The sequence below is a fragment of the Peromyscus californicus genome, unplaced genomic scaffold (genome assembly GCF_007827085.1).
Source record: "Peromyscus californicus insignis strain IS unplaced genomic scaffold, ASM782708v3 Scaffold_7__1_contigs__length_154581171, whole genome shotgun sequence".
Lineage (NCBI taxonomy): Eukaryota > Metazoa > Chordata > Mammalia > Rodentia > Cricetidae > Peromyscus > Peromyscus californicus.
In genome coordinates this window covers 71,898,754-71,914,315 of record NW_026294595.1, presented here as the reverse complement: position 1 = coordinate 71,914,315, position 15,562 = coordinate 71,898,754, and the positions used below count along the sequence as shown (strand labels likewise).

At 39.1% G+C, this 15,562-nt stretch overlaps 1 protein-coding gene across 4 annotated transcripts in view; it reads right to left on the bottom strand.

Moving 5' to 3' along the window:
* The window catches only part of Lrrc4c (leucine rich repeat containing 4C), a 1,313,763-nt gene extending 1,302,684 nt beyond the window's left edge, over positions 1-11,079 (bottom strand). For 2 of the 4 annotated variants that reach the window (XM_052725801.1, XM_052725800.1), the window contains exon 1: positions 10,649-11,079. The gene's annotated coding sequence lies outside the window, so the exon portion shown is untranslated. Of the gene's footprint in view, positions 1-10,184 lie in introns of all 4 variants that reach the window. The other 2 variants (XM_052725799.1, XM_052725798.1) reach the window with 2 other exon arrangements.
* Positions 11,080-15,562: the final 4,483 nt, after the last annotated feature.

The window sequence follows — 15,562 nt, the reverse complement described above, 5'->3', positions numbered from 1 at the left end:
ATGAGAGAAAGTGAACTTGAGACTGATGTTGGAAAGTTGAAGCTGAGCAGAACGCTGAAAGTATAGGAAAGCCTGGTAGCCAGGAGGAAGGAGGATCCTGTGAGTAAGTATGACAGATGGGGAAGTGTCCTTGGTAAGAGATACCAGGAAAATGACTGAAGTAGAGAAAGGTTTCTTCTGATTCTGGATGCCCAATTCACAAACCATTACCAAAGGTGATTGGAATGGGGAATGGAAAATCTTCATGGAACCAGCCCTGGGCACAGACACAGGAAGGAATTAACTCTTTATTCTTCCTGTTTCTGAAACTCAGAACCAGCATGTCCACTAACACTGACCACTGACTATAGTGATTGAAGATAATATCTGATTAAGAAGTTATTTGTTGGTAGTTTAAAAAACATAGAAACAAAAACAAACAAACAACAAAAAACCAAAACTCTTTCACTTCTTCAAGTAGGTGATATGGTACAATTTGAATTAAAATACCCTGTTTTTCCTGGTAGTTGACCTTGAATCAAGACCCTAACTCAAAAACCAGGTCACCCTAGGAAGAAACCAAGCACAATTGTATACTGCTCACTTCTCAGCTGTCATAGCTCTAGTTTGAGAAAAAGAGAAACTTACATTTCCTTGAAGCAGAGAAAGTACCTCTAATATCTCTCAAAACTCAAGCCAAAGAGTGATGTTAAGACTCGAAGGTTAAGGGCTAGCCTTCAATCACGTCTTTGGGCTTTGGTAAAGTGTTATTCCCTTCTAAACTCTGGATGGTTAAATATGTTTCCCTCCAGAACATGGCATCATAATGGTTTTAAAAAACTGCCAGTTCAAGGTACTGGAACCCTTTCCAGAAACAAAAGAAGGATGTAAACAAATTATAAACAGGAAGTGAAGTTAAAGAAACCAGATGGGTGTTTGTGTATATCTTGATTTCCAACTTCTCATTTTTACAGCAATAAATAAGATAAGGGAAGTTTTGATAAATTGTTTTATGCAGAAAATAATTCCAGTAATGCAGGAAAAATAATTATCCAAAAGGGCATGGGTAAATGTAAAGGAAAACAGAGGGGAAAACAGAAAATAGTGTCAAACTTTGTTCCAGCCAGACTAAAGCCTCAAGTTGGAGGAGTTGGGGCACCTGGACTGTGTAGCCAGATGCAATGAAACAGATGTCTGCACAGCTCGTAATGAACTATTTCTTTTGGCAAATCACAAGTTGAATGAATCTTGGTTTCCCTGTCAGCATCTCCAGAATAAAGATGCCCCTCTTTGCATGATTGCGGGGCTTACTGCATGCATCTGCAGCATCAGAGCATTGAAACAGCTTCACTGGGTATATCTTGTGGGCTCTTCTTCTTCTTCTTTTTTTTTCAAAAGACTCTACAGGATCTCAAACCATTTCTTCATTTTTGTTCACTATGGAGCTGTCTATTTAGTATCAGCACCAAGCTGCCCTTCTGTATTCAAACATCTCCAACCAAGAACGCCTCAGTTTTCTTCTGCAAAACTCTGTACTCCTTTGGTTACCATGTTAACATCTCCTTTATCAATGTAATGGCAACTGTAAGGCAATATGTTTTAGAGGGAACACATATTGCTTACATCTTTGTGTTCTACATGATAATTAGGTTGCACATAGCAGTAAACCACACGATGTGTTCAATGAACAAATACAGGGCAGACAGCATCAACAAAATGATCACTGAAGAATAGAATATTCTCATAGAGAACATTCGCTGAAAATTTTGACTCAGTGATATAAGATATTCTTCACTGAGATTCATGGCATAGTTATGAAATTCGTGTGTAGGAATTAGGTTTGCTTATTGGTTATTTTTAAAGATTTATTTGCCCATCTGATAAATGTCAGAGGACACAGAATATACTAGATATGTGGAACAGAGTTACTCTTCGCAGAATCTTGTGGGAATAGGAGGGTAGAATGTAGGCATGCTGACGATGATAGAAAAGAAAGTCAAACTTGGAGTCCCAAAGACATGCAGAAGAGGGAGGCAAGGAGGAACAAGAGGATCAAGAAAATGAAAAAGAATGTAGGAGATGTAGCATCAATCGGAAGGAAACATAAAGAACTCCTTGGACAGATCCTATTTCAGGAAAGTTCTGGTAGCCAGATGGACCTGTTGACATTTCAAAACTATTCTCATGTGTTCTCTTCAACACTGGGGTCAAAATGGATTTACTAGTAAGATGCTTAATGCTTCCCAGTAGTCCAGGTTCCTTGGTAGATGAAAGATCCTAACCAGACCATGTAAACACGGTTTCCCTTTAAAGAAGGAAGTGCTCAGTTCTGCCCTCCTGTAATTCTGTATTCCAAATTGGTTATGGTCATGACATACAACGTCTACACCAGGCAGAAATCAGAAAATCCATTTGCTTGCTACTAGGTTTGCAGCAAAAGATTTTGCTTTATTAGGATACCCATTCAAAATGTTTATCCTTTACATTTTTTACTATTTATTCAAACATTATCTTGGTATGTGTAGAAAATCTGTTTTACTTAAGTGTATCTTATATATTGACTGTCTAGATTTGCAATATGTATGATCACAGGTTTTATTTTAAGCAATTGTTGACAAATGTGCTGTGAAGATTATGTGTCTATTCCATCTTTGCTTCTATGACCTGACACATAAAACATACCTGTGTAGATAAAAAGTCTGGTGTAAATTACTGAAACCTGTCATCACTGAGTAGTTTATTACCAAACATTAAAAAGCTAAGTTGTTTCTCACATACATACTTACATAAATATAAAGGTATAGCTAAAACAATGACATAGAAATGTAACAATATTTTGATTTTATCCAAAATCTAGATAAATTTTGTTCAGGGATGATAAATTAGAAATGAAATTTCCATTTTTTCTTTGACACAAGTAGGTCAAAGGAAGATTGCTATCTCTTATCTTTAACTAGAAGACTTCTCCAGATGAGAAGATGGTTCTGTCAGTAGGATAAAGTGCTTGCCTTATAAGGCATGAAGTTCTGAACTCACTCTCAAAAACTCATCTATAAATTACCAGGCATGGTGGTGCACTTATGATGCCACTGCTAGGGAGGCAAAATAGAATGAAGTTGAGGCTTGCTGACCAGCCATTCCAGTCCACGTGGTGAGTTCCAGGACAGTGAAAGGCTGAGCCTCAAGAAAAGGTGAACTACACCTGAGGAATGAGACTCAAGGCTGTTCTAACCTGCACATGCACTCACATACACAGGCTTGTGCATCCATACACACAGGAGTGTACACACATATACACGCATACAGAAGTTTCTAGAATGTGATTTTTTTCCCCCTCCTTTGTATAGCCAGCCTGGGAGTTCTAAAATCACAATTTCTTCATGCCTTTCATGTCTGTATGTCAGACAGACAATCACACTTCGTAGTTTGTTCATTCATGTCAGAAAACTGTTTTAAAACCTTCAACGTACAAAAAAATAGTTATATAAACTAAAATTCTAAGAATATCATAACTACTATTAGTGATGATTATAAGTAAATGATGGTCATCAGTATCATAATAAAATCATTTTTAATGAGCACGAATCCCATTCCCATCTCTGTTCTCACTGCTTCATAAGAATAGCTTTTCCTAGTCATTTTACAACATTTCTGCAAGTCAAGGTGCTGAAGTAGAGATATAAAACTAATCTACCCAAAGTGACATCACTAAAAAGTGGGTACATGTAGTGAAACTGCCCATAATGTACATTCTACCAAGGCCTCCAAACTTTCAATTGAAGTATATTACCCCACCTGACACCAACCATTCCAATAAGACTAAGGTAATCATAAAAAAAGACACCTGACTTGTGCTCTAGACTCTTCTAAATACCCTAAAATATATAACACTAATGATGTACTATAACAGATATTAACTGATTCAAAGAGAAAACATTCTCAGAGCTCTTAGAAACAATAATGTCATATATATAAAGAAAAAAAAACATGATGTAAAAGAATAGATATGAGTTTTGAAATGAGCTAATATTTGGGGCAAAAATTTAACCTCTTTTTACTTCATGTACTGAGAAAAGTAGTTACCTCATTAATTTTTAAATATTTATTTATCTTTATTTTATGCCACATCTAAATGCTGGTATTGCAGCAAAGAGAAATAAGGGAGACCTTCCGTACTTCTTACAGCAGTGACCACAGTGGCGGTACCTGCCAACTAGCTACCTAATAAATATATATCCTCTCACTGTCTGTGAACAGACAATTTTGTATGAGTGTTTTGCGTATGTGTGAGTACCATCTGCATGCCTACTAACAGAGAGATCAGAAGAGGGCATCAGATCCTCTGAAACTGGGTTTCCAAATGATTGTGAGCCACCATGTAGGTGCTGGAAATCAAACCCTCGTCCCCTGTAAGATCAGCAAGTTCTCTGAACTCCTGATACATTGCCCCGGCCCCCAAATTACTAATATTTTAAGAGAGTACCTACGCAGCCTAACATGTCTGGCATGCAGAATACAACCATTGCTTATTTGTAAAAATTATAACTTACTGCACTATCTTGATGTGTGCTGTCAATATAATCTACAGAAGATTTTTTTTAGTTCCATCCTCAGATTGTGGCAGTTAGAGTTGCAGTATGAGTATGTGTGTGAATCACTGACATCCTTTCTCCCTCTTTTGCTGCTCTAGACCTGGATTATGTGAAAAGGATTTTCAAATACTGGGAGTTTGAATTTGGTCTTTGTTCCATGCAAATCATAAGGCAGAGTCCATTCATTATTGGATAGTAAGAGTCCACATTTTGAAGGGCAAAGCCCAGCTCTCTTCATGTACAGGGAAAGGCTGACTAGGCAGAACAGAAATACCTGGGTCAAGTGGTACCAGCCGTGCAGAGTTAGCAAAGCAGAATTGGCCTCATCGCTGACAGCTCAGCTAGCTACATTAATAGGAACAAGGCTTTTTACATCTTTAGCAATATGTTCTTGAACTAAATAAAGGTCGTACACAATGACATAGCTCCATATGGGTCAGATGCTAGAAGAGGAAACTTAATTCTGTTTAACTATCAAGTCATAATTCTAAGGAGCAGTCCTAAGACTGCGGCATGCTACATCTAAATGCTGGAATTGCAGCAAAGAGAAATGAAGAGAGACCTTCTGTACTTTTCACAGCAGTGACCACAGTAGCGATACCTGCCAGCTAGCTACATAATAAATAGATACGCTTTCATTGTTTGTGAATGAAAGGAGACAGTAGATAAAGAGCAATGTTAACACCACTTGCTGACATTTGAATTGTTTCTGCAATCACATATGGATGGACGCACATGATTCTACTTACACTCCGCATCGTTTTGAAACTTGTAAGCATAAATACAACAATATTTGGAAGTGGTTAGGCTGCTCTGAGATGATCTGATAAAACCTTCATGCTAACTTAAAGAAACGTAGCTTCATCTCTCCAGTTTTACCTAACTCTCAAGTTATGTTTGCCACTTTAGCTCTCTGAATAAGAATAAAAATATCCTGAGTTAGGTTGGTCTTTCTCTTCTTTAAACTAGATTAGGATAGATGAAAAAAATATTTGTGAGTTACCAACATAGATCTTATTTCATACAAAAGGTTTTACTAATTGTCTTATAGACATCTTTTATTCACTCATCACAGAAATCTTTATGATTGACTGCTTCTGTTTTACAGAATAGGAAACTAAGGCTCTGAGATAAACTACGAAGCTAATATGGTTATCATTGTCTTCATCGCTGCCTTATAATCCTAGTCTATCTCATAAATGCAATTTGGTGCGATGATGCTTGTCCTCATTAAGACCTGTCTGTTATTATAGATAGATATTTTATTTATGCAGTTTCCAAATGTGATTAAAATTCTAGTGAACAGTTTTATTATGGACTAGAATTTTTGGAGCTTACAAACTCAGTAATGGCCTGTGTATCCTTGCCAAGAAGGTTAGAATGCCCCAGTGTCTTTCTTTGCCTTGTTTCGTTCGTTCCTCTTGCCCTTCCTTCCTTCCTTCCTTCCTTCCTTCCTTCCTTCCTTCCTTCCTTCCTCCCTCCCTCTCTTCTTCTCTTCATTTTATAGTCATTTCTAGAAATTCAGTACCAGTGATCATCACACAGTTTTCTATTTTTCATGAATCTAGTGTTATGGCTTCTATAGCATGACCAGTCACTTAACAATTTGTACACGCATGTATGTGCATGTACACATATACATATACACAAACATATATACATGCACACATACACACACACACACACATACACACACACACAACTAAGAATCTACCAAGAAATTGCCAAAAGGAGGTAAAGTTAACACTTGGAAAAATAACTAAACTATAGCAAAAAAAAAATTGTAATAATCGATCACAGAGAAAACACATCTTGTTTAATTAATTTCATTTAAAATTGCATCAGACAAATATATTGTACTTCCCAACTACATTAGAGGATCTTTCTAGGCAGTAAACAACCTAGACTGTCAATGCCTGACTGATACCTTCTGATCGCAGCCCAGAGTTTACCACCTCCTTGTTGTAACCTAAGCCTCCACCATGCCCTGTTTAGTTGATGGCTATCTGGTCCCAAATGCAATACAGATAACTGAATGGGTTTATTTAGTCTATTGCAAACTTCAGACTCCCTATTCAATTCATGTAACAGTTAATCATCTTTTATTTTATAATAATGGAGGTCCCAGAGAACTTGTTTTTCTGTAGTCGGGAACAAGAGCAGGGGCATATAATACATCTGTTACTATAGAATACTTATTTCATCCCAAGACTTCGCATTTCCTTCTGTAGGTAGAAGCTCTGACCCTGTTGCAGTCACCATTGTTTGCATCAGCCTAAGATATTACGCAGCTGCAAGCTGTAGTAATGACTCAGCAATCAAAATTTCAAGTTCAGGATGCTTGATTTGTCTTCACTGCCAGAGCCAGGGAGCTAGGAGTTCTTTCTCTTCCTGAACTGACTGGACAGTCTTCCTGGATTCCTTTAAAGGATCTCAGTAGCTAACTCTCCAGCTGTCAGCTCTGTCTGTTTGAGAGGGAAGGAACTATTCATGTGTTAAGTGTCTTGGGAATTAAAAGCATAGAAACACACTGGAGAGTGTTGGGTCTGGTTGGCTGAGTTGAGCAAAGAGCCAGAGAAAGGCCTTCCCACTGACTGGAACTAAACGGAGGAGGAAATGGAAGTTCCCTTATTCTCTCCAATAAATTCAAAGCAGCCCTTTATCAATTCATTCTTTAAAAATAACCTTGCATCTAGTTCTTTGAAGGAACATCATTGTCTTCATTGGCTACTCTGACATACTACCCCTAATGAAATGGAAGTTCCCACCCCTCCCCATCCTTGCTTTTCGCTTTTGAATTCATTAGGCAAGAAAACCAAGCCTGTTAAAGCTCAAAATACTGTCTACCACATACACACACACACACACACAAAAAAAAAAAAAAAAAAAAAAAAAAAAAAAAAAAAAAAAAAAAAAAAAAACAAGGTTCAAGAAAGTCTGCCATGGACCCTGGAGTCAAGTCTAGACAGAAACTGTTTACCCTTGCTACACCTGAGCTAAACATAGTGATGCAAAGTTGCCTTTGCACAAACAGCATCTGGAGCCCTTGAGATGCAATGGCTTTGCTTTACACATTGTATGAGACAAGTCAGAACCTTCTGGGTTGGCTGGTACTTCACTGCTATTATTAACCTAAAGTAACTGATAATGTAAGTGTTACAACTGCTAGAAGTTTCTCCCATTACAATTATTAAATCTCAAATAAATAAAAGATAAAATAGTATCCTTTTGTTTTCAGATAGTGTTGAGAATTAATCTATGCAATTAATTTCCCAGCACCATCAGTCTAAATACACATTAATACTGCATGAGAATGTGAATGGATCAGGGGCAGTTAAAGTTAAACAGTCTCTAAGAAAAGCGGCACCAGTTGCCAGCTTCCAGAATGGCATCTAGGAAAGGCTTCTCTTTATTCCAAACAGTCCTAATATCAATTAGATGACCTAAACCACTGTCCACTCTCCCTAGGACTAGTTACCAGAAGCTTCAGGTGAATAAGCAGGTGAGAAGGAAAGGAATAATCAGTATCTTCACAGTCAGTCTGTGAGGCCTCTCATGGCCTGCTGTGAACTGCTGGCATCTGGAGCTTCCTGTTCTTCCCTTCTTAAACTTTGTGTTTCCTATATATGTATCTATCTCTGCCTTTAGGTTTCATGATCCTTATCTCATTCTCTCCTTTAAAAAAAAAAAAAACTGAAATTCTATTTATGACTGCTACTATGCTCCAGCCACTTTAAAAAAGAAAAAGAAAGGAAGAAGAAAAGAAAATGCTCCTTTTTTTTCACTAATGAATCAATAGCTGAAATCTAAGAAAACATACACCAGTTAAAAAATAGCCAGCAAGCCGGGCGGTGGTGGCGCACGCCTTTAATCCCAGCACTCGGGAGGCAGAGGCAGGCGGATCTCTGTGAGTTCGAGGCCAGCCTGGTCTACAGCGCGAGATCCAGGAAAGGCGCAAAGCTACACAGAGAAACCCTGTCTCGAAAAACCAAAAAAAAAAAAAAAAAAAAAAAAAAAAAAAAAAAAAAAATAGCCAGCAAGAAGACTATCTCATGATGTGTATCTCAGAGTTTTCCCACAGTCTATCCATCAGGTCCTGTGTGGAGTGTCAGTCACAGGACCAGCTGGGGGCAGGGAGCAGCTCAGCAGCTGCAGTCAGGCTCCTCCAACATTCCTGTGCAAGTCATTAGACAACCTTAGCTTTACATTTTGTTTCTTTGCTCTTTCGGTAATTCCCCTTCCAGGAAAGAAGAAAAAATATTAGTGGTTGGAGTGTGAGGTCTGACATCTCCAAACTTGGATGCACTTATAAATCTTTGACTTAATCAGTCATGTCTGAATAAGTCTTCTATACTGTAATTAGCATCTTTTAGCTAAATATAGTCATCAGTAGTTGGAAAGAATCAGCTAGGTGTGTCCTCCTCTACCTGGTTAGCATATTTGTCATCTCTGCCATGAACATGATCACAACAGTCCTTAGAGTTGGCTCACAGCCCATGGAACGTTACCACTCCACTTCAGATACACCACCATAGACATTCCCTGAGGAGGAATAACCTTCTAGAGCTTTCACTTGGGGATTTCAGCATTTTGGAAATCTATTTACAAGTTGTTTTCCCTACTTGGTAGAAGCTGGGTGCCAATTCAGGGATAAATATATTCACAAATACAGAGATGCAGACGCTGTTACAGTGAAAGAGTACTTTTCTTTCTAGAGACCAAAAAAGGTAAAATGTTACCAGCATTGCAGTTTTAAGGAAAAGAGGGGCAGATTTAAGGCCCAGGTAACCAACCACCAGGGAGCACTGAGGAGACTGAGTCCAGCAAGACGTTTGACGGGTCACATGAATTCTGATGCTGCTTGCTTTTACAGCCAAGAATACACAATTAAGAGCAATTTGCAACCGCACTCCCTTCTCTAGGGACTGCATTGGGTGAGAAAATGTTCCAAAATAACAGACACCACTAGTCCTAAGCAGGGGACACTGTGTTCAAAAGGGTTAATGAGATGCCATAGGAAGAAAGTCAGTCCAAAAGTGAGGCTGACAACAGAAACAATCCCCACTTTGTTCTCATTTGCTCCTAGTAAGAGCTGCGGAGGCACAACACTACTCCCCAATGCAGAGAGAACCGTTCTTGAAAAGAAATCTGCAGGGGGTCTACTTTTAAATTATCATAAGTCTGGATTACACCCCCACTGCCATCCCATGCCAGTCTCTGAGTAGGTTCAGTTTGGCTTCGGTCTCAGTACTTCTGCTAGCAGCTAACCTGAATGGTTTTCCCCTGAATTCTAGAGATTTGTTTCAATGGACGCTGGACTTTTCATTTTTATCATCAATTTGCAGATTTCATATATTCAGAATTCACCATGAAAACATTAAGAAGAGAAGTATAAAATGGTAAGGCGAGGGGGGGGCGTAATCGTACAAATGGAAATGGAAATAACCTCCTTGGCATGAGAATAACCCCAAATGCCACACACTGGCTCCTCTCTGCATTACAATCTGAAAGTGCGCGCTTAGGAAAACTGCATATGGAATTCTGAAAACAACCCGGAAAACATAAACATTGTAAGAAAAGAAGGTACCAGAGCTAAGTAGTCTGGTGACTTACCTTCTCAATGGATCCTCCAAGTTCACCAGGGAAAATTTTAAATCCTCTAGCTGGTCATACACCACTCTAATTTCCTTTCCTCTTCTCTCTCTCTCTCTCTATGTGTGTGTGCGTGTTTGTCACATAAGAAAAAAAAAATAATCAACTTTCAAAGGTTCCATTTATTTGATCCACCAGCAACGGCAAGAACGTGTCCAAGAGACTCCTCCAAAAAGTAACCCAAAAACTCATCAAAGGAGCCGGGGGAGTAGGGCAGAGAAGGGGCGGTGAGAGGTGGGGGACTACAGATTGGGAGTCCCAGTGCCTGGAGATTATTTTCACGATGTTGAGATCTCCTCTTGTACGTTATACCTGCTTTGGTTGTCACACAAACCCGCACACACAGGACGGACACTCACACAATCTCTTTCACGAGAAAGCAGGCACCCACACGCAGGAACACATAAAAACACATAAGCACTCACAGAAGCCCGTGTAATGAAAACTGTCAGTAGTAACCTCCAAGAGGTGCTGTGAGCTGCAGATGGTATGGCTTGCGGTTACCTTCCCAGGTCTGTGGAGAATCAAAAGAACATCCAAAATCAGGGGGTTGGGGGTGAGAACTAGATTCCGGATCCCTCTCCCCCAGGCAGATGTATCAAGCCAGGAGCGAGTCAATCAGCAGAGGTGTCTGCTTGCACGGTGCCCCGGATTATGGCAAGGTTATTAATCTTGATGCGCTGCATGCCCCCACCCCCAACACTCGGCAGCCTGCATTGAGATGATTGCCAGAGCCGTGTCTGTCCCTGCTCTACTGCATTTTGCTCAGCGCTCTGATGCTGCAAGTGAGACACAGTGGAGGCAAGAATACTAATAAGGTGGTTAGCTACAGTTTCTTCAAGGCAGTCGGCAGGCACGCAGTACAGTAAATGTGGACTTCCCAGGGCTCTGTGTGTGTGTGTGTGCCTGCTTGTCTGCAGGGAGGGCAGCGAATCCATCGCCCGCCAGCAGGAGAGATGGCTTGCATTCTGCTGGGGAGGACTCTATCATCAGAATCGTCACTGTCCTGCATCCATTGTCTCTGACAGTATTTTGCTTGGGATGAAGAAGGGGGGTTAATGGTTTAGAAGCCTGGAGCTGGTATTTGGATGAGGTGGAGGAAAAAAAATGTCCAGGGAGACAAATTAGCTTTATAAATAGGCTCCAAGGAGACCAAGGCAGATTTTTAACATGCTGCTGCCCTAGCTGTTAAGTGGAAATACAAAGCAATTTCAAAAACCAGCTTTAGCCTATAAATCTTAGAGCTGGCAACAAGTATCTGAATTTGACTGATGGGACAGTGGACAAATGGATTTCTGGGGATATAAAAAGTTTGCTCATGCCTTCTTCTTCCTAACCTGGATCCAATGTGTGCTGAAACCCAAAGTGCATTCATTTCAAATGTGAATTTAAACTTTACCTCTGCAGATTCATGTTATGTGTATTATTATTATTATTATTATTATTATTATTATTATTATTAAGTTATAGAGAATATTTGAGTGGCTGGGTGACAGTGTATCCCTTTTAGTACCAAAAACATGAAAGTAAATACATGTCTAATATGCTAAATGAAGAATCCCTAAATGCTGGACTCCCATTTTTCTCTTTCAAGGTTGAGACTCACATTACAATACTTCTTCTTTAGTCAAGGATACTCACTGAATTCCTCCAGTTCAGTTAAAATGGTATTTCTAGAAAAGAATTGCACAATTGGAGGAAGTGGTAAGAGTGAATTATGGAGCTTTGTAATACTGGGCATGGCCAGCAGATGTCACAAAATAGGAGGCAGGCAAAAGAATGCCACCCAGAACTGCAAACATTAATTTGATTAAGTAAACACAGGTTTTAATAAAATGGATGGCATTAATTTGAAATATTGAAGTTCTATAAAATTTAAAGAGAAAAGGTACCCAGAGAACAACCTGACATGTACAGTTTTCCAAGTATTTCCTTCCAATCACCATTCCACATGGTTCACATCTATCACTAATATTACAAGAAATCCTTCACCACTAAGATTGGGATTTTTTTTCTTTTTTTTTTATTAAGAGGTTTTTCTATTTATTTTACATATCAAACACAGATTCCCATGTCCTCCCTCCTCCCACCTCCCAGCCTTCCCCCCAACCCACCCCACATTTCCACCTTCCTCCAAGGCAAGGTCTCCCATGGGGAGTCAGCAGAGCCTGGTACATTCAGTTGAGGCAGGTTCAAGCCCCTCCTCCCTGCACCAAGGCTGCACAAAGTGTCTCACCATAGACACTAGGCTCCAAAAAGCTGGCTCATGCACTAGGGACAGGTCCCAATCCCACTGCCTGGGGGCCCCCTAAACAGTTCGAGCTAAACAACTGTCTCACTTATCCAGAGGGCCTAGTCCAGTACCATGGGGGCTCCTCAGCTATTGGTCCACAGTTCATGTGTTTCCACTAGTTTGACTAGTTGTCTCTGTACTTTGTCCAATCATGCTCTTGATATCTCTTGCTTGTAGAATCCCTTCTCTTTCTCCTCGATTAGACTCCTGGAGTTCCACCTGGAACCCTGCCATGGATCTCTGCACCTGCTTCCATCAGTCACTGGATAAAGGTTCTATGATGACAGTTAGGGTATTCAGCCATCGGATCACCAGAGTAGGTCAGCTCAGGCACCCTCTTGACCATTGCCAGTAGTCTATGGTGGAGTCATCTTTGTGGATTCCTGGGAACCTCCCTAGCACTCTGCTTCTCCCTATTCCCATGGTGCCTTCATTTATCATGGTATCTCTTTCCTTGTTCTCTCACTCTGTTCCAGTTCCAGTCTCGGGTTCAAGATTGGGACTTTTTTTTAATCGCTGATGACTTTTGTATGCTATGAAATACAGAATTCAATATTGTCTTACAAATACAGCAGATATGAGATAAAGACACAGGACAGATTGTGGGATAAAACAAGTTAGGTGGTTTAAGATTAATAATTAAAATGTTTAATATTGCAAATTTAAAGCAATAATCCTGTTTGATCTTGATCATGGTCATAAACAACAGTTTTAAAAAATTATTACTGTCCACTATAGTATCACTGTCTACTATTACTGAGATATACAATATTAATAAATACATAATCAAAAACATGCAAAACTTTTGATTGTTACCCAATTCTGTTATTATTTTTTTCTTTTTAAAGTTTATTTTGTGTTGAGGATTGAACCCTGGACCTTCTGTATGTTAAGCTGAACCCTGCCACCAAGTTACCACTTGACTTCCTCTACATACTATATGACAGCTTTAAAAAAAAAAGTCTACGTATCACTTTAGCCTTTATTTAGCTAAATGTGACTAATCAAAACCTACTGCCTCATAGCACAAATTGGTCCATATGTCAATAGAGCATGGTGTTGAAAACTTGGCCTTTAGAACTGACACAGATTGGGGTTCGCATATTGGTTACCTTCCTTTAAGATAATTTCCAGTAAGCCGTGTGCCTCTCTATCACTTTATTTGTGATGAGGGAGAGGCCATTTTGACATCATTTTTTTTTGGAGGACATTTATACCTAAATAAAGTTATATAAAGGCTGGAATAAATCAACATTTACTGTATGCTTGATGTATTTACTGACACAGCCTATAATATAAAAGTATCACGTGTGTTGATGAATAAAGCAGATATAGTACTGACTCACTGTAGTAGTTCTGCCTACATAGACCATCAAGTGATATCAATCAATCAGTCAAGCCTTTTGGTGCTAAAAGGTGTGTGTGTGTGTGTGTGTGTGTGTGTGTTTAATGTATTCTTATAAATAGCTGTTTCAATCTTATTTTTGTAAGGCTATAGTTATATAACATTTGGTAGTTCCCTACATGTGTATTTATATATGCATGCTTGCATTCATCTGTGTGTTTCAAGACTAATGTGGGGGAAAATTTCACTTTCTTGATTGCCTGGCATCTGGACTCAAATAGACTATGCGTTTAGAAAGACAATTTAGTGGCCGTACACTGCTTCCTAGTCTGAGACTTGCTTTGAAGTCAGTAGTGTCACCAAGCCTCAAAGTATTGCTCCTTAACAAGACAAGGTCTGCAGTCCACTAAAGTGGACACCCTAATTCCCAATGAGATAACATGTGGAGTTGCAGTGATGGGATCCAAGAAGAGCTACCTCCCAGAATGATGCTTTGATGTTTAAGCAAACTGTGGAAACAGACAAGTCACTCTTACATTCCTGGGTCCCCTTCTTCCCACAAACAGGGACTAATACCTAGCTGACTTTGCTCAAAGCCTTCATTCCTAGCACCCTGGAGGGAATGCACAAGCGTTTTTCCCTTATTTTGTTTTTAAACATTTTTATGATTATTTATTTATGTGTATGTCTGTATATGAGGAGTACAAAGGGATGTCAGTTTGCCTGGAGCTAGAGTTACAGGCAATAATGCACTGCCTGTGATAGATGCTCAGAAATCAACTCAGGTCCTCTACAAGAGCAGTATCTGCTCTTGACCACTGAGCTATCTTTCCAGTCCCCAAAAATGCACAGTTTTTTTTTTCTTTTTCTTTCTTGAAAGCACAGACACGGCAAGAAGAATCTGAACAAACAGGACCTGGCCAGTTTTTTCCCAGTTTATTAGCATTGATCCAAACTTTCTCTGATCCTCTTCTATTATTTAACACTTCTGCTCATAAAAATACAGACACTTTCTGTTGGATCTTTGTTTCTGAAGTTTCCCATGTCTCATGAAAGTTATTTTAATAAAGTCAATATGATTTTCTCCACCTAAATTATCTTTCATTATAGAGCACTCAAGTGGGAACTTTATGATGTATGAGGAAATATCTATTTTTTTTTCCTTCAGGAGTCATGGTGTTTCCCTCATGAGTGGGATTCCAAAGAAGAAACTAGAAGGAGATGATATCTGTTTTCTATATGAGGAAGTGGTAAATAGGGGTCCATCTACAAAAAAGGATGAGGACCCTTACCAGGGCCAGACTATCTAGTGACACCTTGAATGTGAACTTAATTATTCTCCGAAACCGAAATAAATTTATTTATTCCGTTTTAACTGTTCATTCTATAGTGGAATGCTTGAGCTATGACATAGGTGAAAAATTCCACAAGAAATTGGTACAGTTCATATGATCATAAGTAATCCGTTCCAAGACAAAACATGGCAGATTATCACTACAACTTAGATATCAATTAAAAAGTCTAAAGGTTAAACTTTTTGCTATTGATCATTGAGGAGTTATTATCTATCTTGTAAGTCACTTAGCAAGGAGAAACAAAACTAAAATCGTGGTCGCAGAGTGTCAATTACATCTGATATCCCACAGAGTCTCAAAAACACGTGTACTAGATAAAAAGTTCAGGTCATATAGCTTGAATGCT